This window comes from Rutilus rutilus (assembly GCF_951802725.1).
Source record: "Rutilus rutilus genome assembly, chromosome: 4".
NCBI classification, from domain to species: domain Eukaryota; kingdom Metazoa; phylum Chordata; class Actinopteri; order Cypriniformes; family Leuciscidae; genus Rutilus; species Rutilus rutilus.
The window spans coordinates 27,825,463-27,842,402 of NC_140212.1; positions in this window are offsets into that span (position 1 = coordinate 27,825,463).

The window sequence follows — 16,940 nt, forward strand, 5'->3', positions numbered from 1 at the left end:
TCCCGTTTTAGTATGTTTTGTGAAAATTCTTATGGGGAAACCCCTTCCTCCAAATACTACTGAAGCCATATTGAATCACAGCAGAAACACTTGCTCCTCGACAAGAAAGACTTCTGCATAGGATGCACCTGTGTATCCTTGCTCATAGCTCCTCTGGAAAACTCCTCGTGATGGAATTAGAGAACTGAGATGTCCTTCAAGATGGCTAACAGTGGCTTCCAGGTCATAGGCTGGAGGACAGAGGAGCAAGGTAAACGAGCAAGCATCAGTTTGAATATTTAGATCCACCCAAAGACATCCAGCTATTGCTGCAGCTGAATAAAATACTGATAGAGATGTTTTGACAGATTAAATAAGAAGAGAGTTAACTGCTATTGGGCAGTCCTTATTGTCGAGCCCTGAACTTTATCATAGTACAGAATACAATAAAATTATATAATGCCTCTTTCTGTGATAAGAAGCCACATCAGTTCACAAAAGTTATTCCAATCACTCTTCTGATGCTGTAACACGATTTGAATAAAATATGCTGTTATTCTTATAAATTGTATTTTGACGCTGTGTTAAGCTAAAAATGGTTAGCATTTTAGTCTCTAAATGAAATCACTTAGTATGATATTAAAGATGTTAAAAAAAAAAAAAACATAATTTTATCATTGATTCAATTAATTCTGATGATATGAGAACAAGCTGCCAATTTTTTTCTTTTAAATAACTTTACCCAAAGGCTTCATGAATTATGGGGACGCATGTTAACAAGTTTAGATATTAGTTGTGTTGTTAAAGCTTATTTATAATACTGTCGAATTTGACATTATTTTCTCTCTCCTGGTTATTTCATAGGCAGTGTCAAAGATGTCAGAGAAAGACATAATCAAAGTCTCGAAGCTACAATATGTAAGATGTTTCGCTGCAAGAGGTCGCAGTTTCCAAACAATAAAGGCGGGCATACACTGTGCGATGTCTGTGCGATTTCAGCAAGGAACCTACTCACACTGAACGAGTAGATCGCATGCGATGTAAAGCCAAAGCTCAGGATTTATGTGCTCACACTGTACAGTCCGAACGTCGAGCTGCAACTTCACTGCTCACATTATACGTGTGAAATATGCGCGAATCAGCGCGATAAACCTTCGTGCCGGGTTGTGCCTATAGACTATATCATATCCAGAGATATTGTCAAAACAAGCATCAGCTATCAATATCAAGATGATTTAGCATTTCCAATTTATGTATTAAATTATTATTAGTATTATTGTTTATTATTATTTTTATTATTAGGGAAGGCTACTTTTATTATTAAAGTGATAGGCTGTTAAATTGCCATGCAATAATTTCATAGCGCATCACCGCAAAACCAACGCGCTGTGAGGATAATAACATCACACAGAAGCTTACTCCTCATTGAAAATTGTCTTAAACTTTTAGGTCGATTACAATGAATTATAGGCATATAATTAATTATTAACCGTATGTCCGAACACAAACAGCTTTATTTCAAAAACATTGTTTAACAAATTAATAAAAGTGGCAAAGTGTACATCGCAGGTGGCTTGGAAGAAGTGGGTAATGGTTAATCCATTTTGCAACACGAACTGGAGGTAAGCAACAATAATTTGTAGCTAGTTTTAACTACAGAACTTAAAGATCTTCCTCTTTTCGTTTTTTTTTTTTTTTTTTGCTGCAGATTAAATGGTTAAACTTCCGTTTTCGCGCAGGCGCATTGAGGGAAAAACACTGAGGTTAGGGCAATCGCGGTTCGTATCTCTGCTTCAACTGCGCGATATAGTCACGAGGAGCGACCAAAATTTCTAACATGCCAGAAATTCATCCGATTGCCGGTCGTGAGAGGTTAATCGCCTCTCGTTTCCCCCTGTACACTGCACGACAAACGACGCACGATAAAGCTGAAAATCGGCCCGACCCGAAAGAGTCGCACGAGTCAGAATTCGGCTCAAAATCGGACGAAAATCGCACAGTGTATGCCCGCCTTAACAAAGGCGAAGCTTGATGACGGTATGAAGGAGAGTGGAACGATGGGCGATGTCGTTTTCACCATCTAGAGATGTATGGAATTAACGAATCATGATCACGGATGAAGTAATTTTGATCACACTATTTTGTGTTATCGTAATGAATTAACTGCAAGGAAAGTGAAATATAATGCTATATTATCCTGTTACAGATATTTGTCAAATGATTTGGTGGGTTAATGCTGCGCAGTTTTACGTGTTTATGGTTATGGCACACGTGATTAAAAGCATTGGCGAAGTATAAAGAGCAATATAACTGAAATTTCATCAGCATAATGATGATAGTTTTTGAGGTGAATCAACATATGCATTATGATCTGTCACGTCATATATGTATCTCGTATTGTTTGTAAGTGCTATTGTTGACATGTGCATGTGTTGCAGGGAAACACAGATACATCCTCACTGGAAGTATCAAATCCAGATGAGACCTGGAGTCCCCCCAAGAATAGAAGGCATGAAGCATCACAGGGTAGAGGAGGACGAGCATCCACAGGAAAAAGAAGAGGGATGGGAAGAGAGAACAGGGTGGAAAGAGAGACTGGAGAAGTTGAAGTTGGCAGTGCAGCAAAAGGAAGAGCGAGAGCAGACAGAGGAGGGCTACAAGAGGAACACAGGCAGCTAGAGGCAGAGGAAATACAGCATTACTGAGTGAAGAGGACAGATTGAGGGTGGCTAGGCTGCGAGAGGACAGGCGGTTGATGACACAAGTGAGTGTGGACATACTAGGTTCTTTATTTGGTAGTAAAATGTGTTTGAATTTTTTTTCAGGAGGTTATACAGGACATGTTTAGATGAAGCTAGAGAACTTTTGCTTCAAGTTTTTGACAGAGAACCTGGCTTCAACCTAATGCTCACAGAGAGGAACAACCATCATAAGGTGTACCTGGATGGTGCTTCTGTACAAATTGCAGGGAAATGCTAGCCTGGATGCCAGCCGAACTTAGCACCGCCCACAACATTTGACGTCGGGAAGTTCGGTATGGACTTGATCCGTTGTGGTGCCACTATGCTCGAACCTCGAACTAGAGCTGTTCGGTCCAATCAAATTGTCAGGGCGGGCTTTATATGATGACGGTCAGATGATCAACAGTAACGTAATCATCCACGTCACCAAAGAGAGCTTGGGTTGAATTCGTATACAACAAAGATGCCGCCATCGCGTCTGTTTTAGAAGATATCAACAGTGCATTTATTTTAAAAGAGAAACAGAGAACCGAGATCAAGGCATTTGTCGATCGGAAAGATGTTTTTGCCGTCCTTCCATCGGGATTCAGCAAAAGTGTAATTTATCAGCTGGCCCCGATGGTCACGAAGAAGATGGGGCGCAATGAAAACCCTGTGGCCATTGTGGTTTCTCCATTGCTCTGATTGGTTGTAGGTCTATCCAATTGAGTGCAGAGGCATTTCCTTTCCTGGTTCGGTTGAAACACGCCCCATAATCAGCCCAATGGAGCAGTATCACTCATATTCTGACTAGAATCTGAGTATGATGACGTCAAGCTAGGGAAATGCCATCTGTTGTGGAATGATAGAGGCCACATGTATAAGCAAGCTACCCCACATGTCTTTGTACATTTTAGATGAACATGTATTGCGATTGTCACGCCGACTGAGAAATGACATTTATGCCCTCCGTGACACACTGCAACCTGGGGATGACAACCGGGAATACCGCTATGGTGCATACCGAAATTTTGTCTTGTGGCAGTGTGGTTCACTTGGGCCAAGAAACTGTGTGGTCATCCTCAGCTACTGTGTGTGCACAATACATGATAAATATCCAGACCCAAATGGCCAGTACACTGGTTTTATAGCCACGGTTTTTTAATTGCAGAGCATGCTGCTGCCATCCCAAGTCATGTTCTCATTTAGACCTGTGTTTATTTATGTGAAAGTAACTGACTGGACAATTGTTTATTTATGTAATGTTACATGTTAATTATTTATCTTCTATTACCTCTTTTAAATTTGATTTTCATTTAATAAATACTGTATTGTCAGAGTAGTAACATAAATAAAAAACAACAGTGTTCAAGTAGTTCTGAAATATTTATTTGTTTGCTGGATGAAAATAAAATATTTCTATAACAAATATTACCCGTCTTACAAATTATGTACATGGTTAGGAGCAGTTTAGTGAGGTAGAGTGAGATAAGAGGTAGAAAGATGAAATGTCAGATTACAAAACTTTCGAGACAAAATAACTTATTTTGGTTTGGACGACCAAATCAGATCACTGGTGGTTGGGATGAGAGGTTGTACTTCAGGGCTCATCTAGTGTAGGAATGGCTCCTTTGTGGGGGAAAAACAACATTGCATTCAGAGAAGATAAATAAGCACAATGTACCAAAATAAGCAAGTGATATTTTGATGGACATACCTATCTATTGACATGGGACTCTAGAATAGAGTCAATTGATGGAGGCGGGACTTTTGGAAGGAGGCCTAGTATCCATGGATCCTCAGGCCTTAGAGTCCGACGCCTTGGCATCCCCTTGTCAGCCTGTAGTCTTCATGCAGAATTGCTGCCTGTAGATCTGGTATGTAACTGTAGTCCTTCTTCACCTTCAAAGCATATACTGTCCATCTTCCAGTTTTTTTTTTCTGAAAAAGTCGACGAAAGCTGTAAAGCAAAGTATGATATTATAGTGCTATAAACATTTTTTGTTTTTAAATACAGTTATATGTCAATATGAATATGACAAACATAAATGGTTGGTTGCAAGTAAAAGCAAAATTGTAGCATTTGACAATCATACTGTTGGACAATCATACTGTGCTAATGCATTTTGTGGAAAAATGCCGTGGAAATTTTTTTATATTCTTACATCTTTTGGCCGTTTTTGTTTAGCAGTGGTGGTCTATCTTTATGGTGGTTGTAATCCAGGGCTGCCAGGAGAGTTCTTGCCTCATACACCAGTGGTGAATAGCTGAACCGCTTGCAGGCATACATCAGCGTGAAGTGGTTGTGGAATGACTCAAGCTGACAGGTTGATCTGTAGAAATAATTTGTATTTATATTCTCATACACATGGTTACTCAACACATACTGTAACCTAATCAGTATGTCTAATAAAATAATGTTTTGAGTGGAATACCAAAATAATTAATGTAAATGATTACTTACTAATATAATTTTGAACATTGCTGAGTAATGGAAAACTGATCAACTGATGAACAGTAATGAAAATCTAAAATCAATTTGTCAGTAAGGAGGGTGCTTCCTGTAATTACCTGAAACATAGTTATCGGTGGACATCTCTGAGCCACCTCTTCTTGAACACTATAGCTTCCAGTTCCTTATGAGCCTTGGAACCACTCTCCTTGGTTCTTGGTTCTCTGGCAGTGTCCCATGCAGACAGTGACCAAGGTACCACTCATTCTTGTTTTTTACATGGTGAAGCACACTGCTTCATAGTTTCTAAAATACAAATGTTTGGACTGATTAAACAACAGCAAAATATAGGTATTTTAAGTGTTGTAATGTGTACTCATTATGTAGTGCTCTAAGAATAATTGTTTTTAAAGGTTTAAAAGGTATCACCAGCCTAACATGTAAATAAAGACTTTAACATAGCACATAGATGCACAAGACTAGGTGCATGGATGTTATCTAAATAAAAAAAATTGTATTTTTTGTTTGTATGAATGACATTGGTAAAATTTGGCTGTTTAATACTTACAAGGAACTGCTGCTCTGTGTCTGCCATCTTACACCAGAAGTGATTTACAATTTCTTTTAACCAGTGGAGAAGGATCTTTTGTCCAGATTGCTGTGCTGCCTACGTTTGCACATAACATATGTGGTTTAGTGCATTTTAGCATAAAACAACATTAGATGTATACCAGCAAAACCAAATTACCGCAGAGATCATCTTGGCTAAGTTCTTTGCCCCATGCCATATGTCCCACGAGTGCACAATTCCTGTGTCTTTATAGCGACCAGTCGTTTTATCTTACAATGGAGAAAAGAGCAGCTGACAAATCATACAGTAGACACGTACAACTTATCAAAACCATTTTCTGGTATTTGTTACCATAAGTACTACCAACCTACTCATAACAGGCAGTTTGTGTGTGAGCATCAGTGCAAATTTCTGCATTCTTAAATTCACTAAGAAGCTTGTCCACGGTAGTCATTCTCCATGGCAGTGTAGGAGCAATACTGGGAACAGTAGCCAGGACTGTCCATTCGTCCATCTGCTGTACAGGACACAATAAATCTGCAAATGATCACTGCTATACACTGTAAATGATGAACAAGCATCGTATTAACATTAAGCAAACACTAAAGGATTGCTATGCTTTTTTATAATATTTTAATAGAGAAAAGACCACAACAAAATAATATTCTACAAAAAGAACTTGTACAGAATTCAAGTGGTTATTGGCTACTGTAGTTTAGTCCAATTTTTATAATACCATTGAACATACCTAATATGACAACACCATCTTTACTCTTCACACGTTGAATGGCTGCAGATCTCTTTTCCTCCCACACGTTCATTATTGCTCCAATGCAGTAGGTGTCCTGAATGCTAAAAAACGTGTACTTCCCTACAAAGCCCATGTTCATATAGTTGAATAGCTGTGCTACTTTGTAGTAATTATTTCCTAACAGGAGAATGTTTGTGGCTATCATGAAATCCCCTGCCTGCATGCCATATTTAAGTGTGGGCTGTGAATTCCATGTCCATACTTTGTGTCCATTTGAACACATCTATAAGATAATGACACAGTAGGTTAATTGTTATGTTAAGAGATTGTGAATTAAAACATTTTAAAATAAAGTGCATGTATGCACTGACACATAATATATTATACACCACTGACATGCTATTTCACATTAGTACTGTGTGATGTTAAGTTCAAATGAAACTGAAATGAAGCTGTTGATAATTACATTTATAACAATAATATATAGTAAGATGTTGTGAATGGAACCTATTACAAAAATTAATGTATATATATTTACCCAGTGTATGATAGTTCCAGTTCCCCTGAAGTAAGATGGACTTCAAAAGGTCCTGAAGCCTGGCATGACACATTTGCAACTGTCTCAATGAAATTACACCTCACCACAGGAAGCTGCAGAAATGTGACCAGGTGTTTCAACGTTGACTGTGCCTGAACATGCCTGTTGTCCAATGATGTCCTCCTCACACATGACCTGCTGGATGGCAGAAGACATGGATACATGTTCTTCTAGGACTGGTACTACTTCATCTTGTGTTGCAAGTTGAACTGTCTCTTCTAGGCCAATAACTGGAAGCTCCTGAATCTTCAGAAAGTCCGTATTTCCTCTTCCAGTTCTGTAAATATTTTTTGTAAATACAAAATCTCTACTTATTTTTTCATTAAAATGGATATGGATTAAAAGTTCAACAATCTGTAATGTCAGTGATGTGGTCTGGGAGGCAAAACAGTTTATAACCACTGGCATAAGCCAAAAAAAGATATTCTACAGAATATGTCTTCCCTGTCGTCTCATAGTCCTGCAGAGTTTAGCTTCTACCCCAACACACCAGAACCACCTGATCAAGCTCTTCCGGATCGCTTGAAAATCACATTCTGAATCTGGTTTTATATAAACTCTGCAGGACAGTTATCTTCCAGGAGCAGGGTTGAAGACTTATCTGTTCTACATATATTGCCACCATTCAGTATTCAATAATGTGATTTTATGAAGCTAAAACCATGCTTTCTGTAGACAAACCTATGACAGATGGAGGGTACATAATCATCATCTGACGTGCTGTCCTCACTGTCTGTGTCCCTTGTGGCATCATCTGTATTTTTTCAAAATAGGCATTTACAATAATAACAATAGTAATAATAATGTTAAATTATTATTATTATATTATCATCATCACATAAACAACAAGTAACTACAATTCTCTGCATACTACAAAAACAGGAATATACTGCAAACACAGATTTTAATTGAAACAATGCATCTGAAACACTCATACTGTATTCTTAACCCTCTGGGGTCTAAGGGGTTTTTGGGGTCCTTGAGATGTTCTGACATGCCCTGACATTTGTGCTTTTTTCAGTTGCTTATAAACATTAATGGCAAAGGTGTAATTACACTCTATTTAGCACAAACAGGGCTACCATAATATGTGAGCAACATGTATGTACAAGTTTGTATTTTTGAGAGAATAATGTTTATGCATGGTTATTGAAAAAACTAAAAACTAAAGTTTCTGAAATAAGGCCACAAAACACATACTAAATATGTGTCAATAAGACTTCTGAATATTGCATTTTGTCGCCTAGAGTTTTTTCTTAAAAATGATCTGAAAATCATCCTGCCTTATCATTCACATAAAACAATACATTGATTTAAATTTTGCAAGACACTTTCTGTTTGGAAAGGCAATATGCGAGTGGGTGTCAACGATTCAACACCATCATGCATATTTAGTGGTTCACACCTGAGGAGACAATGGCGCCCGCATACTTAATGAGCCATTCATTCAGGTGTGTCACTGAGCCACAAGAAAGAATGCAAGACCAATATGTATATATATATATATATATATATATATATATAAATATGTGTATATATATATATATATATATATATATATATATTCTACCAAATTGGTTCACAGTTGGAAGCATCTCATTTTTTTTCTTCTTTTTTTTTCATGTCTAGTAATTGTGCAGTTAATTCTCATACTGTATTTTCAGTTTTGGAATATGTATCCTCTCCCCAAATTTGTCACTAATAAAACACAATAAAAATTATTTAAAGAAAAGGCTTATATTTACCTTTTAAAAGTTTGTTTACATCTACCTTGTAAATATATTTTTTTATTAAAAAGGTTACAATTACAACAACAATTTAAAAAATGGCAAACAAAAGCTTATTTGAGGTGGCAAATATTTTACAGTAAAAATGTATAATCTATCCAAAACTAGTCAACGAAATGTTGTCTTTCATATGTCTGTAACATAGGTCTTTCGTTTATATAAGAAATATAAATGTTAATTTGCAGTTTAATACGTTGCTTAAACAAATACATTTTATTTCAACATATTTCAGTCGATTTTTACTCATCTCAGTATAGCAATATACAGGGTGGGCCATTTATATGGATACACCGTAATAACATGGGAATGGTTGGTGATATTAAAGTCCTGTTTGTGGCACATTAGTATATGTGAGGGGGCAAACTCCTCAAGATGGGTGGTGACCATCACATATACTAATGTGCCACAAACAGGACTTTAATATCACCAACCATTCCCATGTTATTACGCTGTATCCATATAAATGGCCCACCCTGTAGTTTGCTAAAAGCGGATCATTCATTCACACACAGAAATGCGATTCAAATTTAAACCGTCCTTTTGCCAGTTGTGGTAAACAGCGCGCATATCTGCCGTTCATTCATTCACACACAGAAACGCGATTCACTTGAGAATGAAAAAAACTTACTACAGTATTCTCAGGATCCGTTGCTCCTCGAAATACCAGCACTTCTGAGGTACATTTTCCATTATTATTATTACGATAGTATTATTCCTCACAGCGCCGCGAGACGGTGTAAACAAGTACAATGATCTGAATAAACTTGATGTGTTTTCTCGAGCTGATATGGGGGCATTCACAGTTTGCATGGATGCCTCAGTCATTTGCGTTAGCGCACGCTCTCCGTGGGCGGGGTCACATTAAAAATAATTAGCTGAGATGAGAACATCTCGCTCTTTTCATACAGATTACATAAACTGAGAATATTTGTTTTTTATAAAAATGACCAGAGACTGTTCACGTCATGCCTGCCGAGCCAGAGACTGTTCACGTCAGTCCTGCTGAGCCAGAGACTGTTCTGCCTGCCGAGCCAGAGACTGTTCACGCCTGGTCAGCTGCGCCTGAACCCTCACCTCCGGTCAAGATGGCCGCCGCCACGCCCAAGCCCTCGCCTCCGGCCAAGATGGCCGCCTCGCCGGTCAAGTATCAAATGTGAAACGCAAGTAACTTTGTGGGCGGATCTCAACACAAATCTAAAATGGGTTGGTCTGAAGTATCTACATTACTCATAGCACCGAGCTTTACATCCTTGGGGCTCTACATAAGGTCGGGCCAGCTCCAGCTTCCCCTGTCTTCAGTGGTGGAGGAGTTTAAAGTCGCCAAATGCAGACTGTCCCTGACATATAGGGACTCTCAAGACCAACTCAAGACCAACTCACCAGGGAAGCAGGAGTTCTGGCCATAAGTGGGCCGCCAGCACGGCAATTAACTAAGCAGAATGTTCTCTCATAACCAAAGATGTCATCGGAAACCTGACGCGCTGGATCTCTATTAAGCAAGTTTCTTTTGTCTCCCTCACTGTGCGCTCCGGGTCTCTATTGAAATTAAATGTTTCACGGTAGAAACACATCATACAGCTGATAATACTGTATATGTCACTGTGTGTCATCCACACCAATTACAAAAAAACAAATGTAGCAAATTAATTTAGCCTTTGTTGATTTCAAAGAAAAATAATGCCTTGTTGAATTCACCTTAGGCTAAAATGAAACGAGGTTTATCGCAAATTAAAGCGCTCTGTATCGTTTAGTTGGCATGAACGCGTTTCGTCAACAGTTCATGTTTATATAATGCCAGATTTTGGACAATCATACACACTGCTCAAACATTCTATAACTCTACAAAACCAGTTGAAACAACTGGATTGAACACTTAATTTGTTTTTGTTTTTTTAAATGAAAAACCTTTAAATACATTAGCTACAATATTTATAATTTAATTAAGATAGGGCCTATTTGGACAAATCGAGAGATTTATTCTGAAAGGAATTTTGTCTTTGCCTGTAGGCTACTGTATCATCAGGCTGGCTATCCGACACAATCTATATGAAAGACGGGACATTAACACCTTGTACTGCACCCCGACGATAAAGCCACTGAACTGCCCCTCCAAACCCCCCATAGGCTCTTAGAGGAGTGGAGCGACAAAGAGAAGTCGCAATTCAGACTTAGACATTAGCATTATTAAAGTGTTGATAATGAAATTTTTTTATTATTTAGGCTACATGTAGTTATATTTCTGTCATAAAAAAGTTTAACTAAATATTTCATTATTTCAATAGGCTGGAATTAAAACACTAGGCCTACTTTGAGTTAGGCCGAAGCAAAACGAAATACAAACTTTAAACTGTTCAAATGTTAATTTGTTGTCATGAAAAAACATTTTCAACTCAATATTAAATTCCACAGGGATCTTTGGATCCTTAAAACCAGGGTGTGATTTCTGAAAAAGAAGAGGGCGGTTATTTTTATTTATTCAAATAAATCTCGAACCACAATAGGTATTTTGTGCTGCTGCTAAACTAAATAACATTTATTGAATAATTATGAACTTAAATGAAACAATATCGCAACATTTCGACAAAGAAATTATTTGATCTGTTTTTACATTTTAATTCAGGGCGATTTATATTTAATTAGAGCGAGATTTTCTCTCTTGCGTTGTCCTTTCCTCATTGGGACGCACTCAAACACATGATAGTTAAACATGTTTGAGTAGATCCTCTGTGTCTGTCGGTTTCGATTACATAATCAGATATTAAATATTTAGACATTTAAAGCTTTAGACATATTTCTTATTGTTACTGAGCTGAAAACAATTCAGCAGAAGCAGGGATATTTATACCAGGAGGAAATCCCCATCCCCTGGTGTCACATTCACCGTCTGTCATCGTCTTGTCAGCACTACACTACCCAGAATCGTCTGCCTTCATCACTTTCACCTGCACATCACCATCACCTGTGTTCCATTATCATCTCCAGCACCTGTTGTCTTGCCATTATCCTTGTGTATTTAAGTTCCTTGTATTCACTCCTCTGTGTCGGTCAATATTGGTGTTTATAGCACTCTGTTTTGAGTTCTCTCATTTTTGAAACTTCTGTAAATAAACTATTGAGTTTAAGTATCTTCGTCTGTAGCTTCTTCCTCTACATTCTGCCAGTGACGTTACACCTGGCAAATCGCACCTTCCTTACAACCATATTTTTTAAAAACTTTTTCTGTATAGGGAACCCCATAAAGTTTTTTTTTTTTTTTTTCTGTTTTTAACAGAACTGCTTTTGAAATTACGATTGGATTTGGAATTGTTATACAAATGTAAATTCAGTCATTCTGTTGAATACTATTTGTTCCTTAGTGTGAAATGGAAATGCATGGTGATCATTTTATTTGATAAATGTAAGCAAAAAAGGAAAAAAAAAACGATATGGTGTAACAGAGTTTTAGAACTAGACAAACCTCTTTGTAATAAAAATAATACATAAAATTAAAGCTGCGATCAGCATTTATCGGGGTTCAAGCATTTAAGGCCTTTAAGCACAAATGCATAAAAAGACATTAAGTTTTATTTAAAGCTACACTGTGTTGGATTTTCTCCTATCTAGCGGTGAAATTGTTTATGACTACCAACTGAATATTACGTTCTAGCCCCTCCCATTCCGAAGGCGTTTTAACTCCTATGGTGGCCGTATTATTTCAAGTCTGCCGGCAGTCGCGAGTAATCTCCCCCTCATATTCGTCACGGTGCCACTGTGTAAAAACACGAAAGGCGAAGCTTGAATTTCCAGGTATGTCCCTCTTTGGCTAATGTATTTTCAAGATGGAGGCGCAACATGGCTGCCGCCATTCGAGCGACTCGCTCGTATGTATTTTAAATGGCAGATTCTACGCTTACGAGAATACTTGATTAGTTGGTATAAGTAATTACACATTGATGAGCACATATCATTTTGAAAGAACAAAGTGTTTTTTTGCTAAGAATCAACTTAAAAAATTACACAGTGTAGCTTTAACAAGCATTTAACCACTGACATCAGAGATGGAAAAGACCATTTACAGCGAATACAGGCAATTTACCATAGGAAATACATGTTTTTTTAAGCTTTTTAACAGTTATAGCGATATATAAGATGTTATGTAACATTTGAGTTTTCGTTTAGGATTTATAGGCTTTTGAGTGTATTTTGCCACGGTAATCTTTCTTTCTTTCTAACTAATCTTTCCTTCTTTCTTTCTTACTTTCTAAATTTTCTTTCTTTCTTTTTAACTTTTCTTTCTTTCTTTCTAACTAATCATGATGATCTATCTATCCATCTATCCATCCATCAATCCATGGTCATGTTAAAACATGCTAAATCATGTTAAATCACATGGCAAACCATGGTAAATCATGCTAGCAATGTGGTAAACCATACTAGAAACATGGTAAATCATGTTAAACCATGCTAGAACATTTTAAAACTTTTTCAAATTTTCTGGCTAATCTTTTTCAAGCCAACTTAAAGTTTGTCTACAAACTTTACTATCTAGCTGGGATATGTCACTGTGAAAATAGGCTATATTTTAATGGTCTAAGCATTTCACATGTGTCTTTGTAAACTGTTATTGATTGATTATTGATTGAAAAGATAATTTTTCTTAAATCTAGGACTACACACACACATGCTCATATACATTCTGTTGTAGATACAGACATTTGAAATACATGATAGGTAACAAAATGTTTACTGCTAGTCTCCTTTAGGATTCAAATTACTCAACGTGGCACAATTGTCAACAGTAATGCCTTAGTGGATGGATTATGAATAATGTGATTGTACATGTTATAATGATTACTTTACATAGTGTAAATATGAATTATAGCACAATATTTGTGTTACATGTCATGTTTGTTTTTGGACTCCATTCTGTGTTTCTTTTGTTCTGCTTCCCGCTTCCATGTTCACCTGTTCTCTGTTTCTGTTCTCTCACTGTTTGTTGCTATGGTTACTGTCATTGAGTTAATTTGCCCCAGCTGTGTCTCGTTTCCCTCATATGTTCTCTGTGTATTTAAGCCCTCTGTTTCTCCCAGTGCCTTTTCTTGCTGCCTGGTGCTTTTCCTTGTGGATTCTGCTATTAAAAATCCTCCTGAAGGTATGTCATGTGCTTTGATCTCAACCACCTCACCCATAACAATTAATGAGTACTGTGAGAAAATTACTCATTTCATCTGTAGGTGGCAGCAGGGTACCACTCATTGGCTACCTTTTATTTTAAAAGTGTACGTTTAAAGCATGTTTTCCATGTTAATTTCATTAAATGTTTACACACTTTTTTTTGTAGATATTTGAAATAAATTATAAGAAAATGGTTATTCCAGGATTCATCTTTAAAACACAATTTTCAGGTCCCATTGCAATCAATGTGATATTATTGGAAAAATTGATACCCAAAATGAACAATTGAAGTGGAAATCACAACATTTGATTTGTAATGTTGTTGTTATTATGATTTTTATAAAGTTTAAATTTGATTTCAAATGAGAACCCATGAAAATAACTATTTTAGTGAGCAGAATGATTCAATGAGTGGTCATCTGTTGCTATCTGTAGGTTTAATTGCAATTACAAGAGTTATGCCATTATAATCCTAGGAACATTGTAATTTTTCACATTTTAAGTCTTATATAGGCACATTGTGCATGTTTGTTTAGAGTCATATGTCACATGTTTTTACTAATTTTCAAGAAGCATTTTCAATGAATATTTTTAATGAATGTAAAACAATTACAATTATGGAATGTCCTCATTATGATGATTCAATGTTATCATCATGAGGACATTCCATAAAACAATTACTCTTATGGAATGTCCTCATGATGATAATTCAATGTTATCATGAGGACATTCCATAAGTGTAATTGTTTTTTATACTAAGGTAATGACATTTTCTAGCCCCTAACCATAAAACTACCCATATTAGAAAACTTTTTGCATTTTTACTTTAATAATAAAATGGCCATTTCTAGTTTTCAACTAACATTGTTTTCCTGACATCAGTCTCCACCATCACCAGCAAAAGCAGATATGTAGCAATAAAGCCTTATTTGATTTAAATATTGAAAATGGTACCTTGTATTCACCAACTGCACTCAATGATACATCCACACTGACTCTGATCATCACTTTGATAAGATGAATTCTAAAGAAGCTAACAAGAATGAACCTGGGGAGACAGTTATAGGCTACCTCCATTCTGTGTTGCCTGTAAAAATATCTAAAAGAAATAATCGGTACTTCAATGCTGTCTTACAAATAGACCGACATGAATACCTCAGCACTGTGGTGTTCTCTCCAGACAAGCACAACCAGTTAAAAATGGCTGCAAGGAACAAAACAGCTGTCAAAGTTCACAATGCCAGGAAAAAAATAAGTATATAGTTTCCTCTTTCTTCAGTAGTCACTTTGTTCATTTTCTGTTACAGATGTTGTGTATTTTGTCAGACGCCGTTATAAAGAAAGAGATGCTATAAGAAACGTCAGTACAGTTTTTGCTCGAGTGGATAAAAGTAAAAAAATATGATTGTAAATTTTACATATACTATTTACAACCAGCTATTGGTCATCCACATGTTTTTGTTTTGTAATACTTTTAGTAGGAAAATATACTATTCAGTAACTTACTCCTTTATTGAGAGGGGGTAAAATCTCTGCATGGCAGGGGGAGCTGTCACTCAACCCGTCACCACTAGGGGGCAGCTACCACTCGACCTATCACCGTTAAATGCGCCTGCCTCGGGACCCGTCACTGTTTCAAAAAAACAAAACAAAAAACAACAACAAAATGATTAAGACTGGACAGCCGGCCAGAGTTCTTCAAAGCAGAAGCCTCCACCTCGGCCATCTCTGGAAAACTGCATCCTTCATGGTTACCAGGGGACAGTACATGACAAGTTCATACCCTTGTCTTCTAAGGCTGATCCACTGAGTGCATTTACTGCTATCCATGATACGAAAAAGAAACTTCAAACACAAACGTTTGATTGTGGTGGTATGCAAGATGTTTTAAAATCAATTCCTGATGAATTGTCTTCTGATTGTGGGTATCATGAAAACTGTAGATGCATGTTTTTCCGCAGTGCTATCTGTGCTTTAAGCAAGTGTCAAACAGAAAATGTCTCCATTAGACAGACACGTGAGCATATGGATTCTTCAGTTTTGTTCGGCAGTTATTGCATATTCTGCAGAAGTAGCGCAGTGAAGCAAGTGTCCGGCAACAGATACAGCTTGAAGAAATTCAAACTCTGGGTCTGGGACATATTCTGCAGGGATCTGTGGAATAACCAGTAATTATGAAGCGAGCGTCATATCCTGACTGCCCATGCCAAAGTTTGTAGAAGCAAAGCTGGATTAGTACCCCCAGGGGCCCCTGGGCACATCTATTTTCACAGAGATTTCAGCCGAAAACCACAGGGCGCGCTTCAAAATGGCAGCCGCCAGCGGGCCACCGGTGACATCACGATCTCAGAAGATAATCACTCTTATCTCGACAACGTGGAGACCCAGAGAGCTCAAATTTGGGTAAGGAGGTCCCAAAGGGACCTTTCTCGAATGCGAGAGTGGCGGGCCTTGGGGACGCACCCTTCCGGATCGCCGAGAATAAAATATAAGATATTTTCATTCACCTTTATATTTTTATATAAAAATAAAACAAGTCCCATCACGGCGGGCCCCTCTCTGCCAAGGGCCCCTGAGCACGTGTCCAGATTGCCCGTATGGTAGATCCGGGACAGTGTAGAAGCCATGTGGGAAATGACAAGTGGCCGAGGCGAACATACAGAGAAGCAACAAAGAGATCTCAGACCACGTGAAAGCACTCGGTCTGAGGAGCAAGTGCAGCAAACAGTACAAGCTTTTCAAAGATTTATCAACCCATTTCAGCTTGAGACTTCTCAGCCCTTGGACATGTTTGAGTTCAGGAGCAGCTATGCCAGAAGAGGTGCGCTATGATGTGCTGAATGCCCTGAAAAATGGCAAAACTCAAAAAGAGAAGTTAATCCGTGATCAAAAAGGGTGTTTTTTTGGCCCCTGAGACCAAACGGGGCC